The sequence below is a fragment of the Ursus maritimus genome, unplaced genomic scaffold (assembly GCF_017311325.1).
Source record: "Ursus maritimus isolate PB19 unplaced genomic scaffold, ASM1731132v1 scaffold_35, whole genome shotgun sequence".
Taxonomy (NCBI): Eukaryota; Metazoa; Chordata; class Mammalia; order Carnivora; family Ursidae; genus Ursus; species Ursus maritimus.
In genome coordinates, this window is record NW_024426119.1 from 6,054,449 (window position 1) to 6,071,027 (window position 16,579).

Genomic DNA, 16,579 nt, shown 5'->3' on the forward strand with positions numbered 1-16,579 from the left:
CAACTGTTTGTTGAATATTTAATTGGATTTTCTTGGTAATTATATATGAGAGGTGAAGAAAAGTAAAATATTAAATAAGCTAAGGTTTCTAGTTTGGGCCAATGGGTGTACAATGGCAAAATTAGGATTTGTCTTTTGCACAGTGAATTGAAGTTATCTGTGGGATGGCCTGATGGAAGCATTAAGTAGGCAATCAGAAACGTGGGCCTAAAGAAATAAGAGAAATATAGAGTGGTAAAGACTTGGAATTAGTTCAAGTATGAGATCCAATGAGATGATTCATGGAAAACTAAAATCTCACATTATGCCAACATTTAATGGCTGAGGGTAGGGTGTGGGAGAGAGGTGAGGGAAAAGAGACAGACAGAAAGATAGGAAGAGAGCCAGGGAAGTTAACTATCATCGAAACCAAGGGAGAAATGAGTATCTTTGATGAGCTGATCTTGGCCAAATTATCAATGTTGCAGAAACTGAATGAAAGAAGATGCATGTGATTCAATGTTGTTAATGGAGTACTGGACTAAACTTTCTAAGTGGTCCTAATGTAATGAAGGACTTTTTGTCGTCGCTCTAATTAGCCAGAAAGATATAGCATAAACATAAGTGTTACCATTAGACTTACCAATATTATTTGGACATCTTTTCAGACCTAATGAATATCTCACCCTTTCTTCATTTCGGTCAAAAGCTGATCTGTAAACTGGGTGAAAATCCCTCCCAATATTAGGAATTTGTTTTCTTGCTGTAGCTATAGGCTTGAATATCTTATTGCTCTGCCAGAAATGGAAATGAACTCCAAGTGTGGCCGTCTTTGGAGATTGAGAGTAGATATTCATTTGGGGGTAAGCCTATCCTGAGTTGTTAAGTCATAAAACGAGAAGATTTGTATACCTAATCTCGAATGGCTTGGTCATCTTTCAGATGATGTTGCTAATATCTTGTCCTTTCTTGACTGTAATAAATTGTCATATTTGGAATATTATGTAGATGTTGGGATTTCAGTCTTTAATTGATAAAATATGGAAAAATTGGAAAGCCCATGTTCAACTGGAATTTATATGACCCAGAGTTGCTACGTGATGAGATGAGGCAGTATAGCAAAGGGGGGACGCTTTTCTAAGATTGCTTGCCATTTATCTTTCGGTGTCTTCCTTAATTGTATTATTTATGTGCATTTTAGGGTTTGTGGTCTGGAACTCGAAAACAATTTTAATGGTCCTTTAAAAATTAAAATGTGAAAGAATTCATGGAAAACAAATGTTTGCACAATCCTGTCAGCATCTAGAGAAAATATTTTGTTTCCCTAACTTTCTGCAACCTATGAAGTTGTCCAAGAGAAGAAGAAAGAACAGTTGGGACTTGAATAGGAACTTCTCCCTGTTGAACTGACTGTGTGCTGGAATTCTTCATGGTTAAATTCATGGTATTACCTCTTCTGGTACAAGCAGGTCTTGGGTGCTATGAGAAGACTCCATTAACTATTGGAATCATTTATCCCCTTATGTTTCATTTTATGTTTTTTAACATCTGAATTATTTAAACTTCTTTTTTTCAAAATAGAGTTAACTTTTTGGCTTTTACTTTTCACTTTATTATATTGTAGTGAGACTAGGTGGTCTATATAATATTGTCTTTTGGAAATTTTTAATTACTTTGTGATCCAGAATGTATTTGAGCTTTATAAATGTTTCATGTCTACTTGAAAAGCGTATCTATTTTCTAATTGTTGGAGGCCATATGTTCTAAATAGCCAGATTTATCTTTCTAATTATGCAGTTTAATTCTTTTCTCTCCTTACTGTAACAGTGAGGATGGGTTAGGTCGTAACAAAGCGCCTCACAATTAAAGTCTACTTCTGGCTCATGTTTACATCATCTTTACTGAGGGATCAGGCTGACAGAGGATCCAACTCTGTGCTTCCGTGATGGCCACAGCAGGACAAAGAACTTCTGTAGTGTCTCACACTAGCCTGGAAACAATACACATTAACTTCTGAGCACACTGCATTGGCCAAAGCAAGTCAAATGACCAAAAAAAGCCACACCTAATTCCAAGGAGTCAGGAAATGTATTCCTATAGTGTACTATGAAGGGGGAACCAGAATTTTGGTGAACAGAACTAATGACTCCCACACTTTCAGATTTTTTTGGTCTGCTTTACTGATTACTGAAAAAAAGGGGTTTAAATCTTCTATTATAATAACAGACTCATAAATATATCCCTTATATTTTGACAGTTTTTTTTCTTTATATAATCTAAAGCTGTGTTCTGAGGTGGCTATGTTAGAATTCTAATGCTTTCAAAAGATTAGGTAGGGATCATTTTTGCCTTTTTTTTTTTTTTAAAGATTTATTTGTTTAAGAGAGAGCGCGCGCGTTCAGTCCTGCATGCAAGCATTAAGGGGAGGAGCAGAGGGAGAGGGAGAGAGGGTCTTAAGCAGTCTCCACACTGAGCTCGGAGCCCCCTGCAGTGCTCCATCCCACCATCCTGAGATCATGACCGGAGCCGAAACCAAGAGTCCAAGACAACCGAGTGAGCCACCCAGATGCCCCTCATCTTTGCCTTTCAAAATGTTCTTGTCTTCAATCCCACGTTATTTGTTATTAATACTCACTCTTTGGAGAGCTTGGTAGTTGCCTGGTATAAAGTTTCCCTCTTTTTATTTTCAACATTTTAAATTTTTTTGGTCTTACGTGTGCCTCTTATTAAAAAGTAATTAAAAAAATAAAATATAGCTGGATTGTTTTATTGTCCTAAAAACCCCTGCCTGAATTTTAAAAGATCTTCCTTCCTTCCTTTCTTTCTTTCTTTCTTTCTCTTTCTCTTTCTTTCTTTTTTTTTTTCTTTCTTTCTTTCTTTCTTTCTTTCTTTCTTTCTTTCTTTCCCTCCTTCCTTTTTCCCTTCCTCCCTCCTTCCCTTTCTGCCTTCCTATCTTTTTCTTCTTTGTCACTTTTTGGATTGAGATTTTTTTTCTCCAAAAATTCTTGTGTGGCTTTTTTTTTTTTATAAGTTTGGAAGTTATATAGTATATTCATCTTTTAGGATTTATTTATTTTAACATGCATATATGTTAGCAAACATGAATTTAATCTATCTCTTTACCATACTCTTGAATAAGGATCCAAAAATCTTACTAATCAAAGTTTGATTCAACAACCAGCGAAATCAACACATTTGGGAATTTGGAAAAAAATGAAAATTTCTGCCCCAACCCACTGATTTAAGAGCTGGATTTTACCAAGATCCCCTAGTGACTAAGTGCATATTAAAGGTTGAGAAACTGCCTTAAAACAATTAAATCCAATAACAGCCTTCCTAATTTATATGCTCTTGGTGTCCAGAATTTACCTCTGTCTGGATTGTTTTTAACTCTACAAATTAGACTTCACTGTTACTATTTTATACAGTTAATGCTTGCTTAGAGTTACCCACAAATCTACCATTTTCTTTATTTAGCCATTCCTTCTTGCACATCAGACCTTTCTCAGATCCTTTCCTTCTTTCTTAGGTATGTCTTTTAGAAATTCCTTTTGTAAGGCGCTATTGGTAGTGAACTCATCTCTTATTCATTGGAAAATGTCTTTATTTTGCTTGCATTTAAAAAATATCTTTACTAGATAACATTTCAAGGTCATCAGTGTTTCTTCTCAATATTTTGATTATATTTACATTGTCATTTAACTTCCTTTACTGTTGAGAAGTCAGCTAGAGGCTAATTGTCTTCCCTTGGTAGTAATCTCTCTGCCACTATATCCCTCTCCTCTCTCTCATTTCTCTGTCCTCTTTGAAAACCTTGTCATTTGATATATTTATAAACAAATATTTATATATTTATATTGATGGAAGATCTGAAACCCAAGTTTCAAGGAGCCTAACGGATTGTGTGTTCAGCACAGAACAAAATTATAATAAAAATACTGCTTAATAAAACACATTGAATACAACTGAAATACCTAGAGGCCTTCATTTTTAAAATAATCCTTAAAAACATACATATGAAAACAAGACAGGCTAAAGATTGATGAGATAAGAATAAAACTAAAGTTATAAAAATAACAGTAGAATAAAGTCATTTGTTATTGTATCTTTGAACATGGTCTTTCTTCCATTTTTTTCTCTTTCTGCAACTCTCATTACGCATACGTTGACTGTTCTAATTACCATATCTCTTAAACTTTCATATTTTCCACCTTTTTGCTTGTGTATATTTGCCTTCTAGGTTATCTTTCATATCTGTCTTCTGGTTCACTAATTCTCTCCCCACCTGTTTCTCCTGAATGGAATCTGTGGGCACTCAAATTTGCAAATGCCCTTAGAGAAAATACTAGCTCCAGAATTGGCTTGTTCTAGTTCTTCATACGCCCATGTCATTTCTGGGCTACATCTTCCCTTTATTTATGTCCCAATTAGCCATGATTTTGAAAAAAAATTATATTTTATCTAGATTTTTCTATTTCTATCCTGGGATAGATTTCTCTACAAATCTATTTCACTATATTTCCAAAAATGAAAACCTGAATTTCTCTTATTTTATTTTGCCTAGTTTTTTGGGTATTTTTATACTTACTATGATATATTGTTATTAGATTCCATCTCCTCGTGGGCAAAATTTATATCTGATCCATTCTGAAATCTTTGAATTAACGCGTGTTCTTAAACAATACTTGTTAAATACTGCTTACTAAAACATTGGATGCAACTAAAATGATATCCACAGGGCATCATTTTTTAAAAATAACCTTTAAAAACATATATAAGAAGACAGGTTAAAAATTAATGAGATAAGAATAAAACATAAGTTATAAAAATTACAGTTGGATAAACCTGAAGAAAGTAGAAAGAAAATACAATAAAACAAAAAGTAATATAATAGAAACTAAACAGAGGAAACAGAGCCAAAAGTTGCTTTTCAAAAAGAGTAAGACTGACAAGCCTTTAACAAAACTGATCTAATAAAATATAATGCAGAAATAAAAGAAAATGGAGGGGCGCCTGGGTGGCACAGCGGTTAAGCGTCTGCCTTCGGCTCAGGGCGTGATCCCGGCGTTACAGGATCGAGCCCCACATCAGGCTCCTCTGCTGTGAGCCTGCTTCTTCCTCTCCCACTCCCCCTGCTTGCGTTGCCTCTCTCGCTGGCTGTCTCTATCTCTGTCAAATAAATAAATAAAATCTTTAAAAAAAAAAGAAATAAAATAAAATGGAAACCTAACTACTGATACCACATTGATTAAAAGTAAAAAATACTGGGGTGCCTGTGTGGCTCAGTTGGTTAACCATCCAACTCTTGGTTTCAGCTCAGGTCATGATCTCCTGGGTCATGAGAGGGAGCCCAACGGAGGTTTCCATGCTCAGCAGGGAGTCTGCTTGAAGATTCATTCCCTCTGCCCCGCCCCCATTATTTCTCTCTCACATAAATAAATCTTTAAAAGAGATACTCTAAGTATACACCCACATATTTGAAAACTGAGAGGAACACATTTTTAGAATCTACATTATAAAAAGAAAATAAAGGAGAAATAAAATAACTCCATAACCACTAAAGAAATTCATGAGTTCTCCAAACTTCTTGACTTATACATACTACAGAATTCCACTCATACGAAATTCAAAAACAATCAAAAGGAATAGCTCACGGTGTTAGAAACCTGAGTACTTCTGACCTTTGCAATCTTGCTGTGGGAGGAGTGGTGGGAACAGGCATATCAGGGGCTTCCGCGGTGCTGGCAGGACTTTGTTTCTTGATCTGGGTGCTAAAGGGTGTGTTCCGTTTGTGATCATTCATCAGCTCTATGCTTCCCTGCGTGTATGTTATACCCCAGCGACAGGTGCAAAAGCAAAATCTTTACAAAAAGAAAGTATCAGACCCACAGTATTTTAGAGAATTCTACCAAACAGGAAGAAACATGTACTTCTTATCTATACAAACATTTTCACAGAGTAGGAAAGGGCTGATACTCTCCCAAAATATTTTGTGAGGTGAGTAAAACCTCAGTACCAACACAAGATAGGACAGTAAAAGGAAGAAAAATTACATGCTGGCATTACCCACTAGAATAAATGTGACCATATCCTGAGCTAAAACGTTAGAAAACCAAATGCTCAGTTGAAGAAGAGAAAATGAATCATGACCCAGGGAGGTGTATTCGAGGAAGGCAAAGTGGAGTCAATGTTAGAAAACCTTTTAATATAATTCACCATATTAATGGACTACAGAGGGGAAAAAAACCCTAAAAACCTAAAAATCACAATTGCTAAAATTCAGCAACTATTGAAGCTAAATTTCTTAGCTAATGATGAAAAGAAGGGAATTTCTTCAGCCCACCAAGAAGCAGCACCAAAAAAAAAAAAAAAAAAAAAAAGGAAACAAAATAGGACAAAAGTCCTACCACAAACAGATTACTCAATGATGAAATATTTGAAACATCTGTACTTTTAAAATCGGGAACAAGACAAGGATGCTTACTACCACCAATTGTATACAACTTGGTGTTCTGCTAAGTAATCAGGCAAATACACACACTCCTTCACACACGCACACACACACACACACAGTATAAGGATTAGAAAAAAATTGCTTACAAATAATATAGTTGTTTACATAGAAAATTCAAAAGAATCTGTGAAACTGTTAAAATTAATAAAAGAATTTAGTTAGGTTGCCAGACATAAGATTAACATACAAAAATCAATTTTGTTTCTATATACAGATACCAACATTTATAAAGTGCCACTAAAAAGTATAGATAATATTTATATTAACAATAAAATGTAAGGGATCCAGACAACAAATCCAATAAAAATGTTGTAAGGACTTTACGTAGAAAAATATGAAACTTTATTGGAAGATGTTAAAGAAATCCTAAATAAACAGAGAGACATACAATCTTCATTAGTTGTAAGGGCCACATGTTTAACAATGATATAGATCCTTAAATTGATGTAAAGATTCAATGCTTTTCCAATTAAAATTCTAGCAAGCCTTTCATGGTAGCTGACAAGCTGATTGTTAAGTCACTGAAATGCACAGCACCAAGAATAGCCCAGATGCTCTTGGAGGAAAACCAAGTAGCGGACTTGCCCAGTTACGTATTATGACTGACTATAATCTATAATTAAACAATGAAACACTGGCTCATGGTTGTCTTTTTTTTTAATTCACATATAGATAAAATAGATAGTTCAGAAACAGACCCATGTATTTTTCCAAAATACACGTGAAAACAAGGCTGGCATGGCAGTTTAGGAGAGAAAGGGTAAGCTACATAGTAAATGGTACTAGACAACTGTTTGCCCATAAGGAAAGCAAGTGAAAACAAATATCTGCTTTAGAGCACTGATTTTTAAAATTTGAGATGGATGAAGTACTTAAATGTGAAAGGCAAAAGTTGAAAACGTTTAGAAGAAAGTACAGGAGAATATCTTTTGGACTTCTGGTATACAGATTTCTCAAACGGGGTACAAAAAACACAAACCCTAACAGAAAAGAGAGGGAAATTCAATGACCGAAAAGAACTTCTGTTAGTCAAAACATTCCCTAAAGAAAAGAAAAATAGACACCAAAAAGCAGGAGAAGGAAGGTGGCTCCTTGGTATACAACTGACAAGAATTAGCATCCAGAACCCATAAAGAATGACTACAAGTCCAAAAGACAACCCAGTAGGAAAGAAAATGGCAGAAGACATGACTAGACACTTTTCACGGAAGTAAAGATACTGATGGCCTTTAAACATATAAAAAGATGTTCAGCCCCACTATTAATCAAATAAATATAAATTGAAATTCGAGTAAGATGCCTACCTCTTATCTATAAAAGTGGCAACAAGTAAAAAGTCAAATAAAACAAATTCTGGTGAAGATGGGGAACAACAGGAGCCCTCATAAAAAGCTGGTGGGAGCATACATCAGGCAACCGCTTTGGAAAAGCAATTTGACTTCAGTTAGTAAAATTTAACAAAACTGTACCCTATGATATGACAATCCCAATCCTACTGATATGCCCAGTAGCCAAAGCTCTTCACTCTGGCAACCCTGTAGAATCACCCGGCCCCATCCTAAGTGATGATGATTTAATCATTCCGATGTAGGGCTCAGCCGCTGATATCACCTGGAGAGCTTATGAAAACCCAGGTCGCTAGGTCCCACCCACAGAGATTCCAACTCAGTAGGTCAGGGATGGAGACAAAATTTCTTGTCTGAGGATCGCAATTTGAGAATCAATGCCCTAGAGAAATCCTTGCCTATGTGCACCAGGAGACGTTCATAACATGTTTCTAAGTGTAAATTGCAAAAAAAAAAAAAAAAAAGGAAACAATCTAAATGCCCATCAGAAGGTGAATAAACTAAAAAAGGCGTAATATCCGAGCAATAAAATATTATATAGCAGGGAAAGTGCACAAGTGTTCACGGCATAGCCCCATTCACTAGTTTACTCCACTTCACTCAGGGAATATGAATTACGAGAAAATGGCAGCATATTTTAGTGACTTGTTAAGACATCAGGTATTACAATGGCAAATTAGAAGTGCAGTCTTCCATTTTTGTGAATTCATGGGAAAGCCTGAGATTTCAGCCACCACCAGCAAGAGCTTTGATTTCTCACAAACATGATCTGAACTACTGCAGCCAGCCAGTTAGTGGGATTGCTATCATTTGAGTCATACAACCAATAACCATTGAAACTTCCTCTGCCCATCACTGTTTGAGGTCCCTTGGACATAGTAGAGAACAAGATTGGCTGCATTCTGGAAAAGGATCCAGACAGTAACAGACAAGGAAAATATAGAATAGTAAGAAATGCTATGAAATGACGAAATAAAAGGATTTGTTGGAGTGGGTATTTGGTGGCTACTCTAGATAGGGTGGTCAAGGAAGGCCTCTCATTGGAGGTGATTTTCAAACTCAGAGTATCTCATGAAGGCCATCTGTTCGTAAGTACCATTTAATAGGGGTAACAGAAGTATAGCCACCATGCCCGTGGGAACTGAAGTGGGAGAAAAGGGAGAAAGGAGAGACATGAGATGTGAGTGGGTGGGACATGCTGCATTTCGTACGGCTCCCGTCAAGCTCTGAATCCATGCTGGAGGTATATGTCCATGTTAAATATTGCCACTACCATGTTATTTTTTATTAAATAAAGAAATAATATAAAGTTACTAGCACAGTACCAAGCATAGAGCAAGCATTTAATAGATGTTAACTGCCTTCCTTGTAGTTTAACTATTTTCCATCAATGTCACGATGATGCTTTAAGTAAATTGTAAGGTTCAAGAACATCCTACATTTTGAGTCCAGGCCCTAAGTCAAGAAACAATGAATCATGACAAAGGGTGGCATATTCCATAAATGTAAGGTTAGAAAATATTATCCTTCAAGCTCTCGTGTTCTAACTTAACTATCATTCAAACCATCAAATACGCTCTCCATTGGTACTTTAGAGACCTAATGCCCAATTTCTCAATCCTCTGTGAGTCTTTGTGTGAACACAATGCTAAGACAATTTTAAAATACAGCTATGTATGAGTACATCAATTTCAGATTGAGGGTCAATGTCAATCCAGGGGATGACTAAAAAAGCTACCTAGAGGGACACCTGGGTGGCTCAGTCAGTTAAGCGTCTGCCTTTGGCTCAGATCATGATCCCAGGGTCCTGGGATCGAGTCCTGCATCAGGCTCCTTGCTTAGCAGGGAGCCTGCTTCTCCCTCTCCCTCTACCACTCCCCCTGCTTTTGCTCTCTCTCTCTGTGTCAAATGGGTAAATAAAATCTTAAAAAAAAAAAAAAGCTACCTAGAGACTCATGGTCTCTACTCAGCAGGTAAAGATAATTCCAGTATCTCTTTACCAAATTGAAGTGCTGGGCAGGAACTAAAACCTGGCCTGGCTCTTTGGGAAATTGCCCTTGGGTTGGAGTCAAGGCTGTCTCCAAATTTATCTTCCAAAAGGAAGCTCTGTTTCTCTGCTAAAAGGAACATGGGGGGAGGCTAAGAATAAAGGAAAGGCTGCACTGAGGGATGTTTTTAAGTCTGACTTTATTATGCAGGTTTCTTGCATGCTCCCATGCTCTATTCTGTATGCCCCTGTATGGCCTCTGCTGCCAAAACATGGCCTTAAAAAATACTCTCATGAAATGTCCAAGTTTTATTATTTTCTAAATCTATCTGGAATTTTGAGACTGCTTCTAAGTTCCCATTGTCCTAACAGAATTGATGAATTGATGAATTGATGAATGCATGGCCAGCTGGGTGGGAGTTTAGAAGCTCCCACTCACCCAGGCTTGGCAGGTTCATAAAAGATGAAGGGAAAAACAAGGAGGGAGGAATATCCTGTTCTCAATGGAGATCTGACCTTGTCTTTGCCTTTTCATCAATGAGCCCAATGAGAGTATGCTCTGAGCCTTAAGTATGAGTATCTATACTCCCGTTAACTGCCAGTGGAACGTGGTGGAACTGCCTTCTGTTGTTCTTTGTCCAAGGAGAATTGCACATAAGGACTCATTATCACACCCAAAAGTATCCAAACTCTCTGAGACTACAACTCTATCCTATTACTCCCCTGAGATATTGTTACGGGCTGAACTGTGCCCTTCTAAATTTATATGTTGAAGTCCTAAACCCTATAACTTCAGAGTAAGACTGTATTTGGAGATAGGGCCTTTAAGGAGGTAAGTTAAAATGGGTCATTAGGATGAGCCCTATTCCAATGTGACCAGTGTCCTTAAGAAGAAGAGATCAGGACCCTGACAACACAGAGAGATGACCATGTGAGGGATACAGTGAGAAGGGGGTCACCTACCAGTCAAGGAGAGAGACCTCAGAAGAAACCAAACCCGCTAACATGTTGCTCTTGGAGGTCTAGCCTCCAGAATCGTGAGACAACGAATTTCTGTTGTTTAAGCTGCCAGTCTGCGGTATTTTGTTGTAACAGCCTGAGCAGACTAATACAGATGTCCTCTATTCTTTCTACTACCCAACAGTATAAACCCCCTAGAAATTCCCTTCTGGCCCCAAGAGGAAGAGCAAAAGAACCAGAAAATTCTGGACCAGTAATAGCTGCTTTAATGGCTCTGACTCTTGATTTTTTAAGGAGTGCTGATCCTTTTGTGAGACAAGTTTTTGACTTGGGCTCCAAGTGAAACAGTCCACAGATACTTACTGAGTGTCTAGGACACCGCCAGCACACAAGCTCTGTACCTTTGGGAAGCCTCGTGCACTGTCAAGTACACAGGCTTGGAGTCCAAAGGACACTCTTTGAAATTCCATTTCTGCCACCTTACAGTTGGGTCAACTTGGGCAAGTTACTTTACGTCACTGAATCTCAGTTTTCTCATCTGTAAAATTGAGATAATAATTCCTTGCATAGTACTTGAAGTTTTGTGAGGATTAGAAATATTATCTGTAAAAATTTACCTAGTTTTTGGCTGAAGAGTATTGAATAAATGGTAGCTGTTATATAATATTTATTATTATTTTAAGAGGACAATCTTGCACTGAGCCTGACACCTGCTAAGGTCCAACATATGTTAACCCTCAAACTCCTGTATCTTTCAAGTAAGTTACATTTGCGAGTCCAAGAACCTTAACATACCTGAAATACAACCATAAACTTTGTAGACTTTTTGCTTATATGAAAACTGACATTGTGTTTCCTTTCTCTCCATCCTTATACATGTTATTTTTTCTTGCTTTACCATTTGCTTTGAAGCAGTTACCAGACAATTTTCTCTTGTTCCCGATTTGAAACAGAATGGTGTTTTTAACATTTTTGCCATTAAGTATCAAGTTTGCTATAATGTTTTTTGCAGCCACTCTTTTTTTTTTTAATAATGATTTTTTATTATATTATGTTAGTTTGCAGCCACTCTTAAACAGGTTTCAGGAAATTGGCTTTCTTCGCTATACATTTGTATCATGAATGGTTGTTAGATTTTATCAAATGTTTTTCCTACATCAGGGTGACCATATTTTTGTTTACTTCAAACTATAAGATGGTGAATTACGATGATATTTTTTTAATGTTTAATTCACCTTGCATTTTGGAAAACATCTCACTTGGTCACGATTCATTATATTTTGTTAATGTATTTCTGGATTCAGTTTGCTAACATTTTCACTTAGCTTTTTTATATCTATGTTCATGAGTGACACTGCCATTTGATTTTTCCTTTCTTATCTGTCCTTGTCTAGTTTTAACACCAGGTTTTTACTCACTTTCTGAGATAAACTGAGAGATTATTCCCCATTTTATGTAAACTGAAAGGAATTACCCATTCCTTGGATAACTGATGGAACTCACCTCTAAGCTTATTGGGGCTGATGTTTTCTTTGTAGATTTTAAATAACTTGTGCAATTCCTTTAATAGTTACAAGATCATTTAGACTTTTTATCTCTTCTTGAATCAGTTGTAATATACTATTTTTTTTATATATTTCATCTAATTTTTCTAATTCGATGTCATACAGGTCTACAGAATATTTTTTCAATAAATACAGAGTTTGTGGTTATATTTCTTTTTTCATTCCATTTATTCTTTCTTTCTTTTTTCCATTCATCACATCTATCAAAAGTTTTATTTTATTAAATAGCCGTCGATTGTATTAAGATACAACCTCTGTCTCCTGCCCTGGTAGGAGCACATATGTTCATTGTGGTATTCCCAGCACCTAGAATCATGTCTGGCATTCAGTGAGGATTTGATAAATGAAAATAATAGTGCATGGAGAAAGCATGAAAGAGAATGTGGATAAAGACCAAGTTTTAACAAATTTCTGTAGCAGAAAACAGTAACAAGCAAAGGCATGGGTCTTTCTTTTAAGAAGGAAAAGTAAATAATAGCTTAAGAGAGCGTCCTTTAACTTCTAATGTCAATCTTCAATGTTTGCCTAATTCTGAACCCCTAGAGAAAAATATACATCTTTAACGATCTCAAATGCATAATAATTCCCTTACGAGGTCTAATGGTTTTAATGAAGGCAGTTTTATTTTAAACAACACATGATAGGTTCTGGCATTAGAAACTTGTGTGAGATCATAAATTTGCCAGTTTTTCTTCACTGCTATAGACATTAGTCAATATTTGATCTTATGACAAAACAAATAAACAAAGAAAAAAAGAGACAAATTAAAAAAAAAAAAAACAGACCCTTAAACACAGAGAACAAACTGGTGGTTGCCAGAGGGAATGTGGGGGCCTGGGGGGGGTAGTGGGTGACATGGATAAAGGGCATTAAGAGCACACATATCTCGATGAGCACTGAGAGATGCACAGAGTTGTTGGAACTAATATAACACTGTAGGTTAATTATACTGGAATAAAAAATATTTGATCTTATGACATAGAGTACTGATCCGTCACCATTTTTCATTTTCTTCTTTTTTTTTTTTTTTAAAGATTTTATTTATTTATTTGACAGAGATAGAGACAGCCAGCGAGAGAGGGAACACAAGCAGGGGGAGTGGGAGAGGAAGAAGCAGGCTCCTAGCGGAGGAGCCTGATGTGGGGCTCGATCCCATAACGCCGGGATCACGCCCTGAGCCAAAGGCAGACGCTTAACCGCTGTGCCACCCAGGCGCGCCCATTTTTCATTTTCTAAACTCATGTTGCTGATGTGCTGGAAATGAAGGAGCCTGATAAATGCAGAGACACAGAGGAAATGTTGAAAGGACAATGAGCTTTGTACACATTGCTTAATGGAGTCCTTTAGATCCTGGGCCGTCACATAGAGAAGCCACTCTTCTTACGTTCAGGAAGAACTCTCTAGTAATCAGCAATTCCAACCTCTGCATCTCCGCTTCTAAACCACACTGAATAAGGAGCAATGAGAACCCATTTAATCTTCATATTTAGTAGGAGTTTGCTGGCACCGAGCTATCTAAGAATCTGATTGATAGCACGTCTCTATAGCTGTAAACAGGGTAACTTTGGAGCTTAGGCTGGGTATGTGCTGGTCCAAGACAGGCTCTATAAATCCTAACAAAATCCTTATGTCAAGTTCTTTATCATAATTTACAAATCTCTCCCAAAATAAAATACTGAGAACAAACTTCGGGCAACCAAGTCTTTACACCTGGTATTAGGACACCAAACTTGAAGTTAAAGGGTCCTTCTAAAGACTATGCCAGATAACTTGACAGAGGGACTGTGAGGCAGCCATGCGTGAGCCCTTAGATTGAGGAAAATGGGTCAGAAGCAGCCCCATCTGTGCGAAGGGTCTGAGCCTGGCTGAGGAGGTGGCTGAAAACCCTGGAGAGAAGGCCCTGCCCTGGGTAACTCAGGTCAGGCGTATAACACAAGGTAGCTATGCATGGGCGCTGCGTGGTAGCTGAAGATACTATGGGAAAAAGTCCTACAAAGTCCTGAAAAGATTTAAAGATTGAGTGCATTTATAAGGAGACTAAAAGGAATCATTTCAAGAAGCCTAAGTGTTAGAGACGAGTGTTCTGTGTTTGGAATGGTAGATACAGGATTCTGCTCTGCACATTTACCGTACAACCATAGGCCCAGTGCCTGCAACGTAACAGCTGCTCCATTAGTATTTTTAGAAGGATAAGCGGTATAAAGAGCAGTGGTCTGGAGTCCAAAAACCCGGATTCTAATCCTGACTCTATCATTAACTGGCTGTGTCTGGCCTGTGGTCTGGCCTACGTTACCTTCTTTGGGTCTTGGGGGTTTTCTCTGTAAAGCAGAAGATAAACTGAATGGTCACAAGATCATTTCCTATTTGGAATGTCTGTGTCTCCATTATCGGAGCTCCACAAAGACCAGCGCCCGGCACTCCAATGAGAACACCCTCTCGGGGAACCACAGAGCAGGATCACAACGGCAGGGAAGGGAACGGGGTTTTTAGCGAATGGCGACTAGTCTAAGGGGCTGGCGAACTGTGCTGCAGCAAGGCGAGACTGGAGAGGAGAATGTGGCTAGGCCTGAAAATACTCAGGGGGTGAGGGGTAAAGGCCTGCAGCTGAAGATGGACCGGAAGGGTTCCAGCTCATCCGTTTGGGACAAAGGAAGTCTCTAATATTGTGAATAGTGGTGTCAGCCTGTGTTTTCATAGGGCAGATTTTCACTCCTGCTGCACATACTTAGTTAAATATCTATATTCATTCATTCGTTTGTTCATTTAAATAGACGTGCCCAGACCCCACCACTAGACACCCTGATTCAGTAGAACTGAGGGGAGGTTTGATATCAAAATTGTTTTAAACTTCCATGGTGACTCAGGTGTCCCGTGACAATCATTTGTATGGTTTTTCATGGCGATAGACTTCTATCCTCACAGCCAATGTAGAAAGGGGGCCAAGTTGGTAAAATTATCACCATTCCACATGTGAGAAAATGGAATCTCAAAGAAGGAATGAGATTCTCAGCCAAGTTCCTGAGCCCAGGGCCTTTTCCACTCTATCCCACCTGCCTAACGTGAAAACAGGGATAAGCAAGAATTTATTCCCTAATCCAAGACAATATTAGAACCAGGAAGCCTGACATGAGGTTAGCAAAAGGGTAAGTTCAGACCTGAAAGAAAAGCATTTCTTTGAATGCCATTAAGACATTCGTGGACCTATTAACCTGAAAGTGTGGTAGATGGTCATTAAAGGTTCTCATGAGATTTCAATAAATGTGTAGATGAAGGATCCACTCTCTTCCCTATTTGAGAGCAGCACGGTGTCTTCACATGCATTTGTTAGAGACCAAATGCCAGACTGCCTATCCTATGTTGCCCACAGTCTACAAATTATAAGCAAATATATTCAGAGTTTCTAGGCTTATCTGCTTCGTCCTTCTACTGAAAATTCAAACATCCATGCCCTTAGAAGGAAGGTACAGCACAGATAAGTGAAATACCCACATGTCAGCTACAAAATATGAGGATGTGGGTTGATTCCCGTTACCGCAGAACAGGGGCCCCCGGGTGACATCAGGCAAGCTAGTTATTACACGGTTCACACGGGGAAGGAAACTCACAGTTACCAGATGCCTGCAGTGTGGGAGGCCCTGCGCAGGGCACTTTGCATAGATCATTGCACCAATCCTCGCGGGAATCCCAAGAGGCTAATATTAAATTATCCCCTTTTCACGGGGTAAGGAAGTCAGGCTCAGAGAGGCTAACCAAGGTGCTGAAGGGTACAGAGCTCCCAGGGCGCGATCAAGATGCGCCTGTCTTCAGAGCTTGCGGTCTTCCCGCTCTGCTATGCATCCTCCAGCCTACCAAAAGCTCAGAACCCTGAGGCAGCGTAACAGGCAACGAAGTGAGAAGACTTGCCCGCTATTAGCTGGCCGCCTTTAGGAAGCTGCATCTCGGTAGCTCACATTGTTCGCAGCAGCACCCACAGCTCTGGCGGGAAGACAGCGCACCTGACCTCCCGAGTCCGGGTGCCTCTGATCCTAAAACTCCCATTTAGGATGTTCATCAGGAAGCTGGGAGATTTCCCTTGCGTGGGGAATCCTGCCTCACTTAGTCACCCCGCTATTGCCTAACAGGGCATTTCCAATCGCATGGCACGCTAACTGTCCAAATACTAAGAGTAAGAATGTTGGCAGCCAGATGGCTGTTAAATACTCAGAACTTCCCTGTTACAAAAGCCAGA